Genomic DNA, 20,739 nt, shown 5'->3' with positions numbered 1-20,739 from the left:
AGAGAGAGAGAGAGAGAGAGAGAGAACAAGAACGCTTGGAGATGGGAAAATGGGAAATCTGGGTTCCAAAATCCTAAATCTGATTCGTAATAGCTAGGCAAGACATTCAGTCACCCTCAGCCTAAGTTTCCTTATCTGTAAAATGGGGATAATACCTACTTCACAAGCTTGTTGTGAGGCTGGAACAAGAGAATGTAGGGAAAGTGATACAGAAATGTTGGGTATTTGTGTATTTCCTCCCCCAGACTAGAAGCCCCTTAAGGGCATAGGCTATTCTGCTTGGCATTCTTGGTGCTTTGTGCATAAAAGGTATATAATAAATGCTGGTTGAATTCAATTGTCTTTGAATCCCTCACATCAAGGAAAACATATTTATATTTGTATATACACATGCACACACGTATACACATATGATATATACATATATACATATGTGTGTGTATGTATGTGTGTATTTTGGTACAGAATGGGATTCCCTTGGTGTGAGTATCTCCCTCTACCAATGAGATCAGCACCTGATTTGTCATAGAGTTGCTCTCGCGAAGGAAACAGCCAGATTCTCAAGCACCACCTCAGTGGCTGTTATGACTCTCCCACACAAGGCTGAACTCACTCCTCCCAAATAAAAGATCACTGCCCCCCAGGGACACAGAATTCCATCCTGGCCCAGAGGAGGACATGCCGGGGCCCTCCTGGAAGCGGCAGAATCCTGGCTGCCTGCCATCTTGGACTCGCCTGTTCCAGGTACTGGTGGTTGGGTCAGTGACTTGAGCCATCCCCTGCCATGGTCACTGTCCATCTCCTCTGGATCCCTCTTCTAAGACTCAATCATTTACCCATCATCTTCCCCGCTGGAATATGAGCACCTTGAGGGGAGGAACTATCGTGGTTGTATCCACCGCTCAGCACGGTCCCTGTTTAATAAATGTGTTTGCTGCCTGCCTGCCCCAAGTTCCAGAAGGCATTTCATCCTGTCCCCCCCACCAGGCCTGACCATAACGGCTTCCTGAGGCATTCTCAAGGCGCTGCTGACGCAGGCCATGCCCCCACCCCGCCATCATCAACCTGTCTCATTTATTTTATCAAAGTCTATGAAGGAAGAGAAATGATTCTGCAAATGTCCTTCAAAAACATTAAATCCCACAGGAATAAAAAGATCTCTCATTACATAATCCCCATAAAATGCCTTGAAAATCCCCAGTTCAGAGCGTCTCACCCTCCTCATTCAGTGGGTTTTATACTCTGTTGGCCAAGTTCAAAGACAGGCTGCTGTCTGAGCCAACCGTGAGCCTGGCCAGGTTTCCTAAAGGAATGCTGGGGGTGGAGTATGCTGACTTGAAAGGGCTCCCTCAGGTACCAGGCCTAAACAACCAGGGGCTTGCAAAGCGGGTCTCCCCAAGAGCTCTGCAGCTCTTCCAGGCCCTCCCGTGGGGCCCAGTCAGCTGGCTCTGTGCTGCCTCTTGCCAAGAGACACTGAGCAGGAGACAAAGATAAGGAAGATTCGATCTGGGCCCTCAAGGAGCTTTCAATCTAGTCCAGGAAAGGGCCCGGGGATCCTGAAAAAGGAAGCTGTGACAAAGATCATGAGCTTCATGGAAAATGAGACCTTCCTAGGACCTGGAAGCGTCCACTCAGGGACACACGAACACGGCACAGTGGAAAAGGTGCCGCAGTCAAGGACTTGGGCTGTGGTGAGGAGCAAATGAGGTAACATGGGTGGTGCTTAGCATGGTCGCCGGCACACAGTAGGTGCTATATAAATGCCTGCTCCCTCCCCTTCCCCCAAATGCTTGTTGACTGAATACCTCACAGGGCTATTGTGAAAGCAAATGAGATAATCCATAAAGAGCTTTGCAAATCCCAAAATGCTATTTGTAGCACTTTACACTATTAGATATTAACATAGTATATATTATAGCATGTTATATATCATATTAATATATTATATTGTGGCATATATTATCATATATGACAAACACAATATATAATGTAATGTAGTATCATATAAAAGATATCATTATGGCATATATATTATTATATAGTGACATGTGTTAGAACATCTAACATGTTAATTATATATTTAATATATGATTTATTATATAACATAGCTAATATAATAATACAATGTTATACAATTTTAATATAAAATGTAATTTGTATGATATATAATTAATAATTATAATACATAATAACATACTGTGATATTCAACATATTAATGTATAACATATATTTATAAACACTTATTATTAAAGACAGAAGGGCTTTGGGTTCAGTCCCCTCGTGTGGAAAATGAAGGGCAGGAGAATGAAATGGGAACCAGGGGCTTGGAGGTGAAAAGACATGGCCAAGGTCATGCAGGAGGTAAATATCTAAGGGGGTATGCCATGGTCAGTCTGTCCCAGCTCTAAATCCAGACTCCATCATGCACAGCGACGAACACAGAGACAGTGTTGTCCAAGGAGGACATCGGGTCCCACCATCATGATGGGGTCTACCAAGGAACTTCAAACAAACAGAAAAACAAAACTGAAGACTTTAGGGGTGCTGGCTTTTTCTCGTCTGAGCCCTGAATAAATGATTCCCCTCAGGGCATTCCTAGGGGTCAAGAGAAAAGTGGTCACTAAGTGGAGAACACCTGCAGGGAAACTGAGTCAGAGTCTGGAGTGAACCTGCTCACCAGTGCTTCAGAGAAAGCGTCCCGGGAAGGATCCGGCAGGACCCAGGGCTGTAACTGGGGCTTCTCCAGAAGCAGGGAAGGAGCCGTCCAGCAAGCCTGAGGTATTTCAGGCATGCTCTGTCCTCCCACCAGGGGGCAGAAAGCCCAGCATCACTAACTGAGCCTGGGCTGGCCTCCTGGACCTGGGCAGGTACTGAGAGACAGTAGGATGTCTTCAGAGATGCTGAGGCCAAAGATTAACCAGGAAGAGAGGGCGGGGACAATTTGGCCCCAGGGATAAGCGGGCAGTCAGGGATGTGGGTGAGATTGGAGGAGACTCAGGTGTAAAGAAAGCAGCCTCAAGAAAAAAAGAGCATCTGGCAAGCAACAAGCATTTATGGAGCGCCTATTGTGTGCCAGGCATTGTGCTGTGCCCTGGGGACACAAAGGGGGCCCCAAAATGTCCTCTCTCAAGCTCACCGTCTAATTGGGAACAGCTCGCAAACATGCACAAAGGAGTCACATGGAGGAGAAACAGGAGATAGTGGGAGGAAGAAAGGGGCCGGCATTGGGGGATCAAAAGGGCTTTCTGCAGACGGTGGGATTTGGGCTGGGGCCTGAGAGAATGGGGAGGCAGAGATGAGGAGGGAGAACATTCCAGGCAGGGGGTACAGCCAGGGCAAATGCCCAGAGTCTGGAGATGGAGGGTCTTGTTCGAGGCCAGTGTGGCTGGATCAGAGTATGAGGACGGGGCTGAGGTGGGAGGACAGAGGGGCTGATGGGACTGAGAAGGGGCCTAAGGGCTCTCTCCTACAACCCTCTCACTCCACAGGTGAGAAACTCAACCAGAGATGTTCTGTGACGTCCAAGGCCAGACGGGTCATGGCAGCAGGGCCTCTGACTCCACAAGGCAGTCCTCCAAAGCACACACGCAGTGCGTCTGACACGGAGCACTCCAGATAGAGCCGTTGTGCTGGATGCCATGCAGGGTCCCTGCTCTCCAGGCGCTTCCAGTCTGGCTGGGGAGACGAGAACCGAGCGGGCAGATCTCTAGGCCAGGGGCGATGGGGGTGAGGTGTGATCCTGAGTAAGGGCACAGGGCGGCTACTTGCCAGCTGAGGATGCTGGTAGAGCCAGAAGGGCCTCCCAAGCTGTCCGCCATCTTCCATCCATTGAGCAGATGATTCCAGAGCCTGGCTGAGTCACCTGAGTACCAGGAAAGCAAAGCCTGGAGGTGGTCATGCAACCACACTGTTTCCCTTCCCCCTTCATTCTGTTAATTTGTTCAGCTCTGAACAGATCCACCGCAGACCCTTCCCCACCCAGACCCTCTCCAGAAAGCATCTTTGTCCCCAGAGTGTAAGGAGCGCTCGTTTTTGTCATCGTAGCTCATTCCTGAGGCAGCCAGGGGGCGCCATAGCGCAGCGTGCCTGGAGTCAGGAAGACTCATCTTCCTGAGTTCAAATCCAGCCTCAGACTCTTACTAGCTGTGTGACCCTGGGCAAGTCACTTCACCCCGTTTGCCTCAGTTTCCTTATCTGTAAAATGAGCTGAAGAAGGAAATGGCAAACCGCTCCAGCGTCTCTGCCATGAAATCCCCAAATGGGGTCACGAAGAGTAGGACTTAACTGAAAATGACTGACCAAGAAAAGCTGATGCTTGGCACAGAGGAGGCACGTAACGTATGCTTGCTGACTGACTGATGGATAAACGGGTTTTTACCGAGCACCAACAAACCTATGCAGACGCCTTGTCCAAAGGGAATGGGAGATTTTTTAAGCTGGAGGGGACCTTAAAAACGTCCTGCAGGAGCCCAAGGTGACAAACAGCTCCCACTTAGAGCTTGATGCTTGAAGGTTTGTGAAGCGCTTCCCCCGTTTAATGCTCACAGCAACCTGGGGAATGGGTGCTTTTATTATCCCTCTTTTACAGATGGGGAAACTGAGGCTAACAAAGGACAAATACCTTGCCCAGGATTCCACAGGTTTTTAGCATCTAGGGCAGAATTTGAATCCAGGTCTCCTAGCATTCTCCCCACCTCATGATTCACATCATTTGGGATCAGCTGAAGGAACTGAGGATGTTTAGTCTGGAAAAGAAACATAATTTAAGGAATGGGGTCATGAGAACTGTCTCCAATGTCTGAAAGGCCGGCATAGGGAGGAGGGTCAGACTTGACCTGGCTGGGCCCAAAGGGCCGAATTAAGAGCAATAGGAGAAGTCACAGGAAGGCGTGACCTTAGAAGAGTCCACTGAGCCTCCCTCCGCCATGCTTTCTGCATCTGTAAAATGGGGGGCTTGGACTAGGTAAATGCCATCTATAATCCTCTGAGGCATCTACTTACAACCGACCTTCTACACCAAATAATCCTGTGCGAACCGCGCTCACTCTGGGCTTTCTGTGACACGCCAGTACCTTGAAGAACACTCCTGAGTTTAGAAGCTGACCTTAGCAGTTCCTCAGGTCTTTTGTTCTGCCATTAAGTGGCAACCATGCTTCGGCTCTCCTCGCCTTTTGCCGTCTCAAATATCCCAACCAGAAAACCTGATCCAAAGGACCGCGTCTCCCCACCCCCAGGCCAAAGGTTCAAAGTCTTCCTCCTTCATGTCGTCAGTCGCCTCTGGCTCCTGTCTAGCGCTGGCTGACCAGGGGGGTGTACACAGTCTGCTCTTCTGCAGTGGATCCAGAATGCACAGGGGACGTACCAAGGATGGCCTCGGAATCACAGAGAACGGAGTTCAAATCTCTCCTCTGACACTCGCTGAGGACGACAGCCAGATCACTCTAACGGTCTGCCTCCCTCCTCCCCCCAAACTCCTCAGGTCTGGAGATTCCTTCATGACAACATCAGGCTTGGAATCAGGAACGCCTAAGCTCACTCTCATCTCTAGCACTCACTAAGGACCCTGGTTGAGCCCCTGAGCCTCAGTTTCCTCATGTGTAAAATGAGATTGGACTAGATGGTCTCCAAGTCCCTTCTGGCTCCATATCTATGACCCTGTGACTTCATCACTAAGGCAGAGACTAGCTGGGAGGTAGAGAGAATTTCCACACCGGGAGTTTTTAGGAAATCCCAGATCCTTTCCTTTTTCGGAGTATTTGTCTAGTAACTGTGGTGTAGCGAAGACAGTCCTGGCCTAAGACTCGGGAAGACCTGGGCTCGAGGTTCCAGCCTCCACTGCTTATTATCTGCCCTGGGAAAGTCCCAAGCTCTGATCTTAAGCAAGTCCCTTCAGACTTCACCTCGACGTTGGACAAGTGCCTCTGTCTTCCTGGCTCCATGGAGGACATCCAGGCCCCTTCCATCTCTAGGATTCTCTGTGGTCCCCCCTCAACCCCCCACCCAAAGACTGAAACCCGATGCATGGTAGGAGAGCACATGGACCTTTGACTCATTTTCTTTTCCATAGCCTGGCATCTCCGCTTTAATTACTGCACCATGACTATAATAAACCACCCGCTTCGTGACTCCAGATCCTGTGTGGGCAAGGCTTCCCACGGGGAGATGAAGAAGGTCACGCATCCACCATGAATGGGAACTCGCCAGAAGGCGGGCAGGCATGCTGGACCAGGCTGCCCCCCACGGGAGCCCTCTCCAGACTCCCTTGGGGTCACAGCACTCCCCAAGGTTGGCCAGAGGAACCTCTGGGACTGCCCGGCTTCCTTCGATGACCCCGAAGGAAGCCCCCTGCTTCCTAACTTGCTTCCTAGCTACAATCTAGCCTTCCACATTGCTGGGGTGGAAAATTCATTCAGGATGCTAGGCAGAGAGGCGGCTGCAGTGGCCCTGTGGTTTTCCCTCACTATTTCCGGCCGGTTCTGGGGGCGGCTCATCTTACAGGAGCGGCCCTCTGCTCTGAGCTTCCAGAGGACAGAGGTCTGCTCTGCAGAATTGGGCCCAGGAGGCAGTGAGATTGGGGTCTGGGGGCTGAACGTAAGCCTGCATCCAAACCACGTGGGGACCCTAACTCCATTTTTCTCAGCCTTGATCGTAGAGGTCATTTCTTGGTCCCTCCTCACTTTACTAGAAGGAGAAGTAAGCCCAGCAGAGTGACAGGTCATCCTCCCAACCCAATGGGGAGAGAAGAAAACCTTTCCACTAGGGAAGAGATTGTGAAATCCTAAGCAATCTTAGGAGCAGCTCCTGGCTATAAAAATGACATCTCTAAGTAACTCAGCAGAAGAACACCCCCAAGCTGGCTTAACAATGAAAGTCCCCCAGAAGGCATAAAGCAGCAGGCACCTTCCTTCCCTGACTGCCAGTCTTTGGCATGGCAAGCTCAAGTTTTCTGGGGTCTTCTTAGACCCTTGGACTATATTCTGGATTGTCAGTCTGCCAAAAAAGGGGGAGAGGGATCCTTATTCCAGTAGCTACAGTTCTTGGGTTTATAGAACATCATCACCATCATTACAGGTAGCATTTCTCAAAGCGTTTTAAGGTTGACAAAATGCTGACATCGTGCTCCTATGCTCCTTTACTTCTGGATGTAGTAGTACTACCTAATCTGTTCTACTGATTGACCCTCTTTATTTTTTTTTTTAACAGTATCACAGAATTTAGAACCGAAAGCAACTTCAGAAGAAAACCTAGTACAATTCTGTCCTTTAAGACATGGGGAAACTGAGGTACAGAAAGGGGCCAAAAGCAGGCCTTCATCCAGTGTAATTCTTTTCCAGGCCTTTCTTTAACCCCACCCTACTTGCTGCAGGACTCAGTAGTCCTGGGGTGGGACATCTGGTGCCAAGACTGGGTGTCTCTCTCCATCATGGTTCCCTGTGTCTCCCGAGACTCGCTCCCTACAGAAGGGGTGCCATGACTCACCAAGGTCCTGTTTGGGTAACCCCGGGAAGGAGGGGCAGAGTCTGGACTCCCCCAGCTTCTCTCACAAGGTCTTGATGCCAGAGGGCTCTTTAATGTTGACGTTCCTCCCTGTCTAAAACTCTCTGACCTGGGATTTCATTAGACGGGTCAGGTCCTGCAGGGATGTGCTCATTGCCTCTCTAATGAGCATTTGTTTCCAAAGCCTTTCCTAAGATGCCCCTGGGGCCTGGGTGTCACCGGCTGGAATGAGAAAGAAGCTTGATGATTTCTTCAGCCAGCCTAACAGTTTAGAGAGGGCCCAAATTGCCTTCTTTCAACACCGCCTGACACTTTTATGATGGGGAGCAAAGCTGTCTTAATGTGGTCAGGGCTTTCTAGGAGCACCCCAGAACTGGAGACTCCAACGATCCTCCTCCTCTTTCCAAAAGGGTATGAGAGGCTTGGGAGGTTCAATCCAGCAGTCTGTCAACCAGCATTTCACGGGTTCCTGGATCTCCAGTTTGTTGGGACTCAGACACCATCTAGTCTGACCTCGTCATTAGTGGTCGGTCTGAGGTCACGTGAGTGTCTCAAGTCAAGTCAGTAAACACTTATTAAACACCTACCATGTGCCAGCTACAAGGCTAAGCTCTGGGTTTACCAAGAAAGGCAAAAACAGTCCCTGCCCTCAAGAAGCTTACCATCTACTTGAGGAAACAGCATGCAAATCGCTATGTGCACACAAGACAGATGCAGGATAAACTGAACATAATCTCAGATTGCAAGCATGAAGGCAGCACAAACCCGGGTCCTCTGATTCTGGAGCTGGCGTACTTTCGACGATTCCATTTATTAAGGACCTACTATGTGCTGGGCACCAAGGTTGAAGCAGGTCTTAAACACTTTCATTCGTACAAGAAACGTGATCATAGAGTCATCTAAGCCAACAGATAAGGGAAAAGGAAGCCGACCTGAGCCGTGCCTGAGCTCTTTGGTCCTGTGGTCAAGCAGCAAGGCCTCTCCAGCTCCCGGGGCCTCTCATCGGTGACTGGTGGGAGCACAGAGCCCAGCGACCCAGCCCCTCCCTCGCCAGGAAGATAAGAGTCCCCTGTGACGCCCTATTCTTGGAGCCGGCCCAGTGAGCGACTTGGGAGCGGGCAGGGAACGCAGAGGAGTCTCTCTCTGCCTTCCCCCCAAATGCAGACAGTCTGCAGGCAGCTGGCAGGACTCATCACTCGACCAGACCGTCTACCTGCGTCTTCTCTCTGTGAAAGCAATTACAGCAGCTCCTTTCATTCCCTTCCCCTAAAAATAGATGATGACACCGTCCACAGCCTGACAGCTGCATCCCCACACAAGCACCAAGGAAAAAGACGGCGACCTTTACAGCAGTACAGACCACGCAAAGGGGAGGCGGCAGGGCGGCGAGCAGGCAGGGCTAGGGAGGGGGTCCCAGCCCTGCTGGCGGAGGGGCAGGACTGGACCATTGAAAGGGGTCCAAGAAGCGGGGTTCAAAGTGAACCTGTGGGTCCCTGGGAAAGTCCTCTCTGTGCCTCAGCTTCCTCAGGTTTAAAAAAGGGGGGGCCTCAGGGACTTTGACCTCTCATTCTATGATGTTATTTATGACTTACTGTGTGTGACTTAGTGACTAAGAACCTCTCAGAACCCCTTATCAGTATAAAATGAAGGCTTCAAAGGCTCCCATTCTAGGAGGCCTGTTTGCAGTCACCTCTTGGGAGCCCCATGGATGAGGAGAACCAGCTGGGGAATCATGGAAGACTGTCACATTCCAGCTGTGATTCAAGAAGCAGCCAGGTGGTGCTGTGGACGTCAAAGAGAGCCGAGTTCAGATTCTGCCTCAGATATCCCATCTGAACAAAGCCCAACATCTCTTGGCTCTGGGCGTCTTCTCTGGCTGGCCCCTCCACCTGGAACGTTCTCTCTCCGCTCTGCCTCTTGACTTTCCTTCAAGGCCCAACTAAAGTCTCTCCATCTACAAAATGCCTTTCCCAAGCCCCCATAATTCTAGTGCTTCTCTCTCTTCCTCATTCCCGCGTATGCTGCTTATAGCTTGTTTCTATGTGTGTGTTTGTTGTCTCTGCCGTTAAATGGTGAGCTCCCGGAGGGTGGGGACTGTCGTTTGCCTCTTTTTGTATCCTGAGGGCTTGGTACAAGGCCTGACACTCAGTAGGTACTTCATAAATGTTGAATGATTACTTACCCAGGAAAAGGGACTTGATCTCTGCCTGCCTTAGTTTCCTCCTCTATAGAATGGGGATAATAATAGTGACTATCTCCCAAGGTTGTTGAGATGAAGTGAGATATTTGCAAACCTTGAAGTGACAAATAAATATATGCCGGTTGTTAATTGATTGCTGTGGTTACTGGCTTTGGTGGAAGTAGTTTCTACCCCCAGATCCAGCGGTAGGATCTGAATTCTTGCCTCGTGTCCCTCCTGGGGTGGTTCTGGGACAGCGCCTTGGTCTGGTGGGGGAAGAATTGGAGGAGAGAGGCCTTGGGGGGCGAGGTGTGTGTGTGTGTGTGTGTGTGTGTGTGTCCTGATTAGCCGCCCTTTAGAAACCACTCAGCCTGTGCCACTCAGACAGAGGATGTGTGGAACAACCCTAGATCAAAAAGCAAAGGGCCTGGGTTCAAGTCCTACCTTCTCATCTTTACTACCTATGCAACCTTAGGCCAGTCAACAATCCCTTTGGGCCTCGACTTCTTCCCCTGTAAAGTGAGAGGGAAAGGACTGGATAACCTCTGAGGTCCGGTCCAACTCAAGGTTGTCGTATTCTATTCTAGAAATAATTATTGCATTACGTCGGATATAGTGGACGGGACATTGGCCTTGGAATCAGAAAGACGAGTTCGAATACTGTCCCAGACATTTACTAGCTGTGTGACCTCAGGTCATCTCACCATGCCTCAGTCTCCTCATCTGGAAAGTGAAGGGGCTAGGGTTAGACTCTATGATCTTCGATGAGCCAGCCCTCCCTCCTCTCACCTCACCTAACTCTGTACTAGTCCGGGATGAAAACATTAGGGTTACTGCTGAAATCATCCTGTATCACTAGGGGCACAGTCAGAAAAAAAGAGTCTTTTTTTTATTTTCAATTCCCCTCCCTGTTCCTAAAATGACTTTAGATCCCCCACAGCCCAAGCGACAGGATGCAAGCAGCCTTGGCAGGGAGGGGAGTGGGCTAGGCTTTCAAAAGAAACAAGGGCGTATTTGTTGACAGTGACCGGCTCTTCCCACCCCCTCCCTGTCCCTGACTCGGCTTCTCTTTGGGGGCCTGTGCCGGGAGGCAAATGTCACCCCGGAGCTCACCGTCATTCCTTCAGAGGGCTGCCACCTTCGCCCCAGTGACAAGGCTGCTGCGGCAGCTGTATTATTGCTGGAGGTGGGCCAGCGTGATTCACTGGAGAATCCATCTCCTAAGCCTTGGCCCTGGCCTGGTTCTGCTGGGAAAGGAGGCTGGACCCGAGCTGCATGAGTGACCCGCCTGTCTCCATCCTTAAGAGCCTTCGCCGCAGATGCGGACCACCGGACCTCACCAGTCAGACTCCGGGTCAGTCCTTTCAGGGAGAAGGACAGCTCATGAGGCCCCAGAGAGCGTGGGACCACAGTGCCCGCCTCACGGACTCAGGAGCCCCGGGCGGCTGGTGAATAAGAGCCATCCCTGGCTCAGCCTTGGCAAAAGCTGGAGAACTGCCCACAAAGTGCTACCCCAGAGAGCAGCAGGGTGGAGCCAGGGGCTCTGCTTTCCTGGTACTCCCTCCAAATGCCTTCTTGCATTATCAGTTTTTCCCCATCTACATTTATGAGACCCACCCCTCAAACTCGTGGCTCATCTATTGAACCACGAGACCCGTCCTACAATGGTGGATGGCTGTGGGGTGGGAACCCTTCCCCCTCCCCATCCCTCTTCTCCCAGACTCTGAGAAATGGATACAAAGAGCCCCCAAAAGGGTGATGGGGGAGGAATATGGTGGTCACAGCAGCTGCACGGGGCAGCTTAAGGAGCGCCAGACCAACTTAGGACAGAGGAAGGAGATGGACAGGACGGAGGGACGGCAGACAGCCCCTGTACCCACTGGTATCAAGGTGCCTCAGAACGGCCCAGGGGAGCTTGGAGGAGGCTACATGGACACAGGAGAGTTGCACGAAATGGGCTGGCAGGCAAGGGTGGATGGCAGCATCCAGACATGGCTGGAGGGCATCCCCAAGTGTTTCTGTGCTCCACGGTCACCTTGGGCACTCTGGGGAAGCTAACAGACCTTTGCTCAGAATTGTTTTTAAGTGCATAAAATACAATATATAGGAGAAGGAAGGAAGGAAGAAGGAAGGAATAGAGGAAGGGCTAGAAGGCATTCATGGAGTGGGGCAAAGCGCCATCTTTTATGTAGATATTTGCCAGCCGTGTCCTCTGGTCACCAGCCTAGGAGCAGCATAATCCTGAGGGATTCAGACTCATCCTAAGGGCAGCAGGAAGCTCCATGGAGGCATCAGTGGCCTATGGCACATTCCCAGTGAAGGGCTGTCAAACAATCCACTAGCTTTTATGAAGCACTTACTCTGCACCAGACACTCCGCAAAGTGCTGGCAATACACAGAAAGGCAGAGTCCCTGGCCTCAGGGAGCCTATCTTAGAAGGGGAACACAACATGGAAGCAATCAGGTACATCTAAGACACAGAGGAGGCCAAAGCCAGCCTCAGAGGAGAAGCTGGGGAGACCTGGTGAGACTGAGCTGTCAGAAAGGGAACCAGAGATCCCAAGAGGGGAGGTAAAGAGGGAGAGTCTCCAGGGATTCCAATTCAGAGTCCCTTGAGTTAGCTGTAGGGCCGAGGTCACCTTGGGAATCACCTCACAGGCCCCGCAGGTCACTGCCCTCAGGCACAAGGGCCAGAGAGGATCAGGAACACCTGGCAGCATCATGTAAATACCAGCTCATAACCGTCTATAACCATGGAGGGGGAGGGAGTTTGGCCATGACCAGGATCTGTAGCAACCTTCCATCTACAGGTGCCTCCTGGTTGTCCCAATTTCCATGTCTTCACGCTCTCTGGACCTCAACATTTAGCCCTGCCATTGATACTTAGTCAACCAACAAGTATTTATGAAATGTATGCTCTGCACCAAAGGCTAAAACCCAAAGAGGGCCTGCCCCCAAGGAGTTTCCATCCTCCTGTGGCCCACGGCTCTTGTGCCTCAGTTTTCTAGAGGCCCATGGCCAGCCAGGCCGTCCCCGAGCTGGAGCTGGACAGCACAGCTGGTGGAAAGGCCAGTCACCACTTGACCAAAACTCCGCTTGACTATTTATACACTGACTCACCTAAGAGTGGCTGCTTCCTGTGCTGGTCTGTGATACATTTTTTAATGTCACACTAAAAATACACTTCCAGTACACCATCACTCTCTGCCCACCCAACAACTTGGAAGGAACAGAAGCCAACATTTAAAAATATAAAATGAAATAAGATAAAATGCAATCCACTTAAGAACTCAGCTCCTTTCTGAGCTGCAGCTTTCTTTAAAATAAAACGTGGGGTGGGGTCTACACCAACTGGGCCCATGATTCAATTTCAGAAGACTGAGGTCGCTTGTCTTGCTTGGGCTCTTTAGAAAGACAAATTGAGACAGAATCAGGGAATCACAGATTTCAAGCTGGAAGAGACCACTCCCTCCTCCTCCTGTAGATGAGGAGAAAGTAAGGGCCAGGACAGGTTAATGCAGTCCAGCTTCCCAATATATGCAAAAAAAAACAAAAAAAACCCAACTTCTGTACCAGGGAGTTCCCAATTCCTCTAGGGAGGGAATTGTAGGAAGTGCATAGGATTTGGAGAAATTGGGCCCAACTCCTGCCCCTGTCACTGTGTGAGATTAGGCAAGTCATTTAATCTTTCTAAGCCTCAGCGTCTTCATCTGTAAAATGGAGGTTCACCTGGACAGCCTCTAAGGTCCTTCCAGTTTTAAATCTATGATCCAAGGACTTGTACTGGCTCTGATCATCAGATAAAATTCACCAGAAATCTGCCTTCCCACAATGCCCACCCAAGGGTCCTAGTTTTGACCTCAGAATCAATATAAAGCTGGCACTGGAGACGGCAATGTTAACAGTGAGGCAGAAGGTAGGGGTGGGGTTGGGTTCTTAGGTCACCCAAGTGGTGCCCTCTCTCTAAACAACAGGGCTACAAATTGATGCCACCAGCCAGACTGGCTCCCCTTTTTCCTTCCTTCTTCAGGCTCAAAAATGGCAGTACCTCCTACAAGAAGCTTTTCCTAGAGGCTGTGGATAGAAAACAAGGCCTGGAGTCAGAAACACCCGATTTCAAATCTAGCCTCAGACACTTGCTAGCTGGGTGACCCTGGGCAAGTCACTTTGCCTTAGTTCCCTCAGCTGTAATATGGGATTAAGATCAGCACCGACTTCCCAGGATTGTTAAGAGGAGTTAACGAGATGACACAAAGCACCCTGCAAACCTTAAAAGACTAGAAAAATGCCAGCTATTATTAGCTGAGTAGTGAATGCCTCAGAGGCCAAGCAAAGGAAGCAAAAGAACAAGAGAGAGCATGGGTACCGAGTCATCCCTGGAAGGAGGATGACTGAGTGGGCATGCTTTCAGGAGTCTCCTTGCAGACTCCAGAACTCTGATCAAAGCAGCCACCAACTATGATTTCAGGATCCCCATGACCAAGTGTACCACCCACCCCCAGCCTGAGGGGCGATGTCCCAGACCACACAACGAGACAGGCGTGCTTTGGAACACGCCAACAACTCTGGGTTGGCTTTCCCTTGACCATGCCTATTCCAATTCAATAAACATTTATTAAGCACCTACTACGTTCCAGGCACTGTGCTAAGCGCTATTTGTTATAAAGGTTTTGTTCTTCTTTATTCCAATGGGGGAGGAAGCAGGCGAGGGGGGGGGGAGAGAATAATTTTTTGTTCATTAAAAAAAACTAAATTAAAAAAATCTCCTTTTACTAACCAGAATGGGGATGATATTTGCTTTCATCTCTAAATAATTAGAGTCAACTAGGGTCCAGTACAGTGGCAGTTCCCAGAAGGCAGAGATTGTTTCCTTTTCATCCATCACAGTACCTGGCACATAGTAGCTGCTTAATAAAAGTTTTTTGAATTAAACTAAATCAAACCTTCATTCATTTATCAACATTTATGCCAGTGATCTCATACCCACAGAAGGATCTCTAGAAATTCTTCTCCATGCTAGCTGCAGGGGTGGGGAACCTGTGGCCTCAAGGTCACGTGTGGCCCTCTAGGTCCTCCAGTGGGGCCCTTCGATGGAATCCACCCCTGATTAGTGCAGTCAAGTAGGCTGTTAATGAGAAAGCAGGGCAGAACGAGTAGGAAAGCTGCCAGATTTGGGGTCAGAGGACCTGGTCCAAACTCTGGCTGCACCCATTATTAGTTGTGTGGCTTTCAGCTTTCACCCCTCTAGGCCACAACGTGGTATTGGAAGGAAAACTCTATATAGGAGAGATCTGGGTGCAAATCCTGCCTCCAACCCTTACTACTTAACCGTTGGCAGGAGAGTAGCCTCAATTTCCTCATTCTTAAAATAAAGATGACAATAACCTATAACAACTATCCCAGGTAGTTGAGACCCAAAAGAGAAGTGTGTATGTGTGTATAAATACACACACAATATACATATACGGGTGTGTATACATAAACAACCCTATACATAAACACATGTAAATACATACATATGTACACATATATATGTGACCTAGATATTGTCGTTGAATTGTTTTCTGCCGTGTCCAATTCTCTGTGACCCCATTTGGGGTTTTCTTGGCAAAGACAGTGGAGTGGTTTGCCATTTCCTTCTCCAGCTCATTTTACAGATGAGGAAACTGAGGCAAACAGGGTTAAGTGGCTTGCCCAGGCTCACACAGCTGGGAAGTAGCTGCGGCTGATTTGAACTCAGGTCTTCCAGACTCCAGGACTCTAGTGCTTTATTCACTGTGCTATTATAATGACCCCCTTTTACAGATGAAGAAACTGAGGCCGAGGGAAATTAAGTACCCAGACTCACATAAACTACTTGAGACAGGATTTGAACTCAGGCTTTCCTGACTCCAAACTCAGCCCTAGAGACGTTATCGCCAGCTATTCAAGTTTAAAACCTGCAGTGTGACTTGGGGATCCTCTAAGTTACTTAGGGGTTGAGAGGAGAGGAAATCTGCAGGGGGTGGAGTGGGCATGTAAAAGTGTAGGTGACAAAGAGCCCAGATGCATTCCCAGATAAGGACTGCTGCTGGTCTCTTTGCATTATTCAGGCCTCCAGATTACTCCCACGTCAAAGGCAGCAACAAAACCATGCAGATTTCTCCAGGCCTTTGTTATGCCATCACGCGGGGTTGGCGGCCTATGGAAATAGCATTCATACATACCCTAACCAGGAAATGAGGCTGCGGCGGCCTCTTTAGAGACGGGGGTGGGCCTGACCACTCAGCCCCTCCACTTGGAGATTCCCTCCAGCTCAAAGACTGTACCTGGGAAGGAGGAGGACAGAAGAAGCTGACCCCTCAACAGGGGAGGGACCCCACTGCCTCAGCTGCATATTGGATGATTAAGACAGGCAATCTAAAAAACTGTAGGATTCTAGAGTTCCAGAAACTGGGTCCCGGTGATTTATGATTTACCCAGTCATCCAGCTGAGGAGTCAGAGTTTGAACCCAAGTCTTGTGATTCCAAAGTCCAGGGGTCATAGAGCATACCTACAAGAAGCTAAGAACAAAAGTGAACTTCCCAAACTCTTAAGGCTAAACTCTTATGGGTGAAAGAGGCTGGCTTGGGCTCGTAGTAGTCATTCCCCTTGTTTCCGAGGCTCCCAAAGGCTCACATTCGGGTCCCTTCAGCGAGGTGGGGGAAGGACAGCCCTGACTGGGGAATGGGTGGGGAGTGAGTGGTTTGAATTCAGGCAGAATTATTATTGGTTACATCTTTAGACTTTAGTCTGGGTCATGGGAAAATTCTGAATTTTTAAGTCATTACAAGTAATAAAGCCTACTCTGTACTAGGCACTGTGCTAAATGCTTATTACAATTAGGGTCTCATCTGCTCTTCACAACAACCCTGGGAGGTAGGTACACTTGTTACCCCCACTTTACGGTTGAAGAAATTGAGGCAGAGGTTAAATGACTTGCCCAGGGTCACAAATCTAGTAAGTGCCTGAGGCTGGACTTGAACTCAGGTCTTCCTGACTCCAGGCCCCGCCCTCAGTAGAGGCTGGAGAATCAACCTTGGAGTCACGAAGCCCTGCTGTTATATGCTACCTTGAGCCCACAGAGGCTGCAGGACCTGGAGCAAATCCCTTAGCTTTTCATCCCTAAATCAGGGAGAAGGTGCTAATTGGCCCTGGGAGGGAGAATTCCCTTCCTTGAGCTCCTCCGGCTATAAGGATGAACTTTCTAAGACTAAACTTTTAGCATTATAAACAAGCTTCAGTTTTAAGCACCCCCAGCTCAAAATGCCCATTACGGTATCAATTAAGCTGTGCTTAACCCCAAATGCACACACACCGAACCATTAGATAGCGCCCTAAAAAAACACCCAAGATGGGTTGGATTCTTCCTAAATGCTTGTGGCGGCCCTCGACCGCCTTTGAAGCTGGGGTCTTCAGTCCAAAGCCCCCTCCTGCCTCAATGGTCCTCCTGGTAAACTGGGCCTAAGAAAGCTCACCCTGGCTTTGTGCCTCTTGGACTTTATGTCTTTGGGGAAAGGATCGGCTTCATTAACAAAACCAATAAACATTTATGAAGTCCGTCCCCTGTGCCAGGCACCATGCTGAGTACTGAGGATGCACACTTTCCCTAATATTCATTCCTTTATTAAGCTCCTATTGCATACCATGTTAAACTGCTGTCCTCTACTTTTTGGAGGAGCGGGACGGCGGACAAAAAGGGCAGAGACATAATAAGCATGGGAGAGAAGTCCTGCTCAAGGTCATTAGGAACCAGGAGGAGTCACAGACCTGAAGAAGAAAAAATCTCAGAGACTGCATAGCCCAGCCCTCTCCTTCGAGCCGATGAGGAGACTGAGCCCAAGTGATGATGTGATCACCCAAGATCACCATGTTAAGGAAGCGTCCTGGCAGAATCTGAACTCTGTGTTGAATCCAGGGCCAGTCTCTCTCAGGGTGGCCATGTGCGTGTTTCAGTTTCTCTGACCCACTGCCCTCTCCCTCCTTCTCCAATTTTTACCCCACTCCCCCTGGAGAAACTCATAGAAGCACAGATTTAGAGCAGGAAGGGAACCAGAAGTCACCAAGTCCAACCCTCCCCTCCTTTACACAGGAGGAAACTGAGGCACCGAGATACTACATGACTTGTCCAGGCTTTGAGCATCTGAGGCAGGATTTGAGCCCCAGTCTTCCTGACTCCAAGCCCAGTACTTTGATCCCCTGCACCTCCTTGGCACAAACCTCTGCTTCTCTAACACCTCCTGGTTCTAGCCCTCATTGTGCATCTAAGTTCACAAAGTCCCAGGAGCTCGGGGGCTTATGCCGCTGTCTAAGCTGGATGACGCAGTAATGGAGGGACCCAAGAGAAGATACAGAACACTGGGAGGCAGGAGAGGGGGAGGGAGCGGGGCTTCTTATCCAGCCTCTGGCTGCCGTCCACTCTGGGGTCCATCCCCTTGCCCTCTCCGGGGTGCCTCAGAGAGGATGGCTCAGGTCCCTTCCAGCTCTGAAATCCTACCCAGCAGGTGGGGATGGGTATGCCTGGTCTTCCAGATTAATTGGTCAGAAAACATACATTTATGAGCACTTCCTCATCTCGTGCCACTGGGTAGGGATACAAAGAAAGGCAAAAAGAGGGTCCTCAACCTTAAGGGGGTCACATCCTAACAGGGGAGACACTGTGACATACAAGATATGAGCAGAGGCGCTGGAAGGCAGGCATGGGGGGAAGAGAACAGGGAACCAGAGCAGAGTCTCTACACAGACCCCACCACACCCAGCAGCCACCCAATAAATGTGGCATGCCCAGAAACTTAAGCACTGAAATACGTCCTCATGGAGAGACCAGCCCCCAGTATCTCACAGAACCCAATCCAACAAACATGCATTGGAGAACCAGCACGGGCACAGTGAAAAGAACCTTTGGAGGTCCGGTCCAGTGCCTTGCCCAGTGCCTAAAGCAGGATTTGAACCTAGGTCCAGGAAGCACAAGTAGGGGAAAGGGGAGCCCTGGTGCCGTTGAAAGAGCTCTTGGAAGTCACAGGACCTGCGTTCCTAGCCCTGTGTGACCTTGAGCATATCGCTTAATCACAATGAGCCTCAGTTTACTCACCTGTAAAATGAAGAAGTGGGACTTGGTGACTTTCAGGGTCTTTTCTAGCTCCAGGGTCTACCATCCATTAAGCTTCCTGGTTAGAGCTACATCCTGGTTTTAAAGGAGGTTTTAAAGGAGGACAGGGCAGCTAGCAAAAACATAAAGGTGATAATGGCCATTCTGGCTACCTACTACTAACTAGCTGTGTGACCTTGGGTCAAATATCTAACTTCTCTGGACCACAGTTTCTTGCCCATAAGGACCATAAGGACTTGTCTTTGTATTATCCAATGAGGGGATGAGGGAAGACAGTGGAAGGGAGAAAATACTAAATGCTGGTGAAATAAATACATTAAAAAATATAATTTAAAAAAGAACGAAAGGGACAAAGATAGGTAAGCAAGTGTCTGGAGCTGGAGTGAGCTGCAGACATGCTCAGGGCTCCTCCATTTTACGGGGAAGTTCCCAAGCCCTGCACATTCCTAAGCCTGACGTCTGGCGAACCTTGGCCAGACTTCTGAAGGGCTCCACTGGCCCCAGTTGGTCCCTTTCACTTATAAAATCTTTCTTGTCTACAACTAACAATCATTTTTTAAGGCACCAGGGACCAATCCGGAAGGCTTTGGAGTGATGTTATCCAAATGAAAAGGGCTTATCAATAATTATATCCCAAAGCAAATACAGCCAAAAGGTTCCCAGACTTCTAGCCAATACAAACATGTCCTAAAGGGTTAGTTCTCATTCAAAAGTCCCGGAGAGTTATCAAAGATCCTCCCCAAAACAGAGATAATCCCAGTAATCAGAGTAAACAAACATCTTCAAACCCACCTTCTCCAGTCTGGGTTAATCATCCACTGTGTACAAACTCATAGATATAATCTGCTCTCCACATTTTCTAGTCTCTTTCTTTTCCTGAAATTAGTGGTTAAACTGATTCACCCAGTCTCCTTACAGACCTGTAAATACTGGACTTTGGGGAGGGGGGAAGGGAGGGAAATAAAGCTGGAGGAGATGAGGTATTCAATGAGTCACCACCTCCTCCCATTTCAAGCAGTGTGGGGAATGGTGGACTTAAGTGGGCTACACATATGTGTGTGTGGACCCAAGGTCATGGCCACTGGAGTATGTGTGTTCATATCATCATATCATTATATATGTACACATATACATACATACATGTAAATGTTGGTGTTTAGTGGATTCAGTTATGCCCAACTCTTTGTGACCTCATTTGGGTTTTCTTGGCACATTCTGGAGTGGTTTGTCATTTCCTTCTCCAGCTCATTTTATAGATGAGGAAACTGAGGCAAACAGGGTGAAGTGACTCATCCAGGTTGACACTGCTAGGATTATCTGAGGCCAGATTTGAACTCAGAAAAAGGAGTCTTCCTGCTTCCAGGCCCACGCTCTCTCTATTGTCACACACACACACACACACACACACACACACACACACATACACACACACATTCGAGATGTTTAAATGTTCTCCCATGTATGCTCTGGGCTCTAAAGACCTAGCACCATACATCTAGACCCAGAAAGGTCCTTAGAGGTCACAGACCATAGATTTACAGTTGGGAGGGATATTAAAGAAAACCAAGTCCAACCCACCCATTTAACAGATGAAGAAACTGAGTCTGAGAGACACTAAAGGGACTTACCCATAACTAGTTTCGTGTCTGGGGCAGGATTTGAACTCAGGTTTTCCTGATTCCGAGTCCAACATTACACCCCAATGCCTCTTGGAAGCTAGTTGGTGTCATTCCTTTTCTCCTTTTCTTTAGAAACCTGGATAGTCCCGTCCCTTGCTCCAAGTTACACCAGTACTAAGGAGCAGGAACAGAATCCACACCCTGGACCCAGTACTCCTGTTGAGTTCCAAGGCATTTCTAAGCCACTCAATGGCCAAGTGATCCTATCCATCCTTATTATAAAAGAGCCAGCGGTTCCAGAAGGTAGTTATTTGC

General features: G+C 49.3%; 1 protein-coding gene across 2 annotated transcripts in view; it reads right to left on the bottom strand.

Annotated features, from left to right (window-relative positions):
- Nucleotides 1–20,739, bottom strand: part of WLS (Wnt ligand secretion mediator) — a 137,367-nt gene that overhangs the window by 50,944 nt on the left and 65,684 nt on the right. The window lies entirely within an intron of this gene.

This window comes from Vombatus ursinus, unplaced genomic scaffold (assembly GCF_900497805.2).
Source record: "Vombatus ursinus unplaced genomic scaffold, bare-nosed wombat genome assembly UNPS02014804.1, whole genome shotgun sequence".
Classification (NCBI taxonomy): domain Eukaryota; kingdom Metazoa; phylum Chordata; class Mammalia; order Diprotodontia; family Vombatidae; genus Vombatus; species Vombatus ursinus.
The sequence above is the reverse complement of the archived record's forward strand: the minus strand, read 5'-3'. Positions and strand labels throughout refer to the sequence as shown.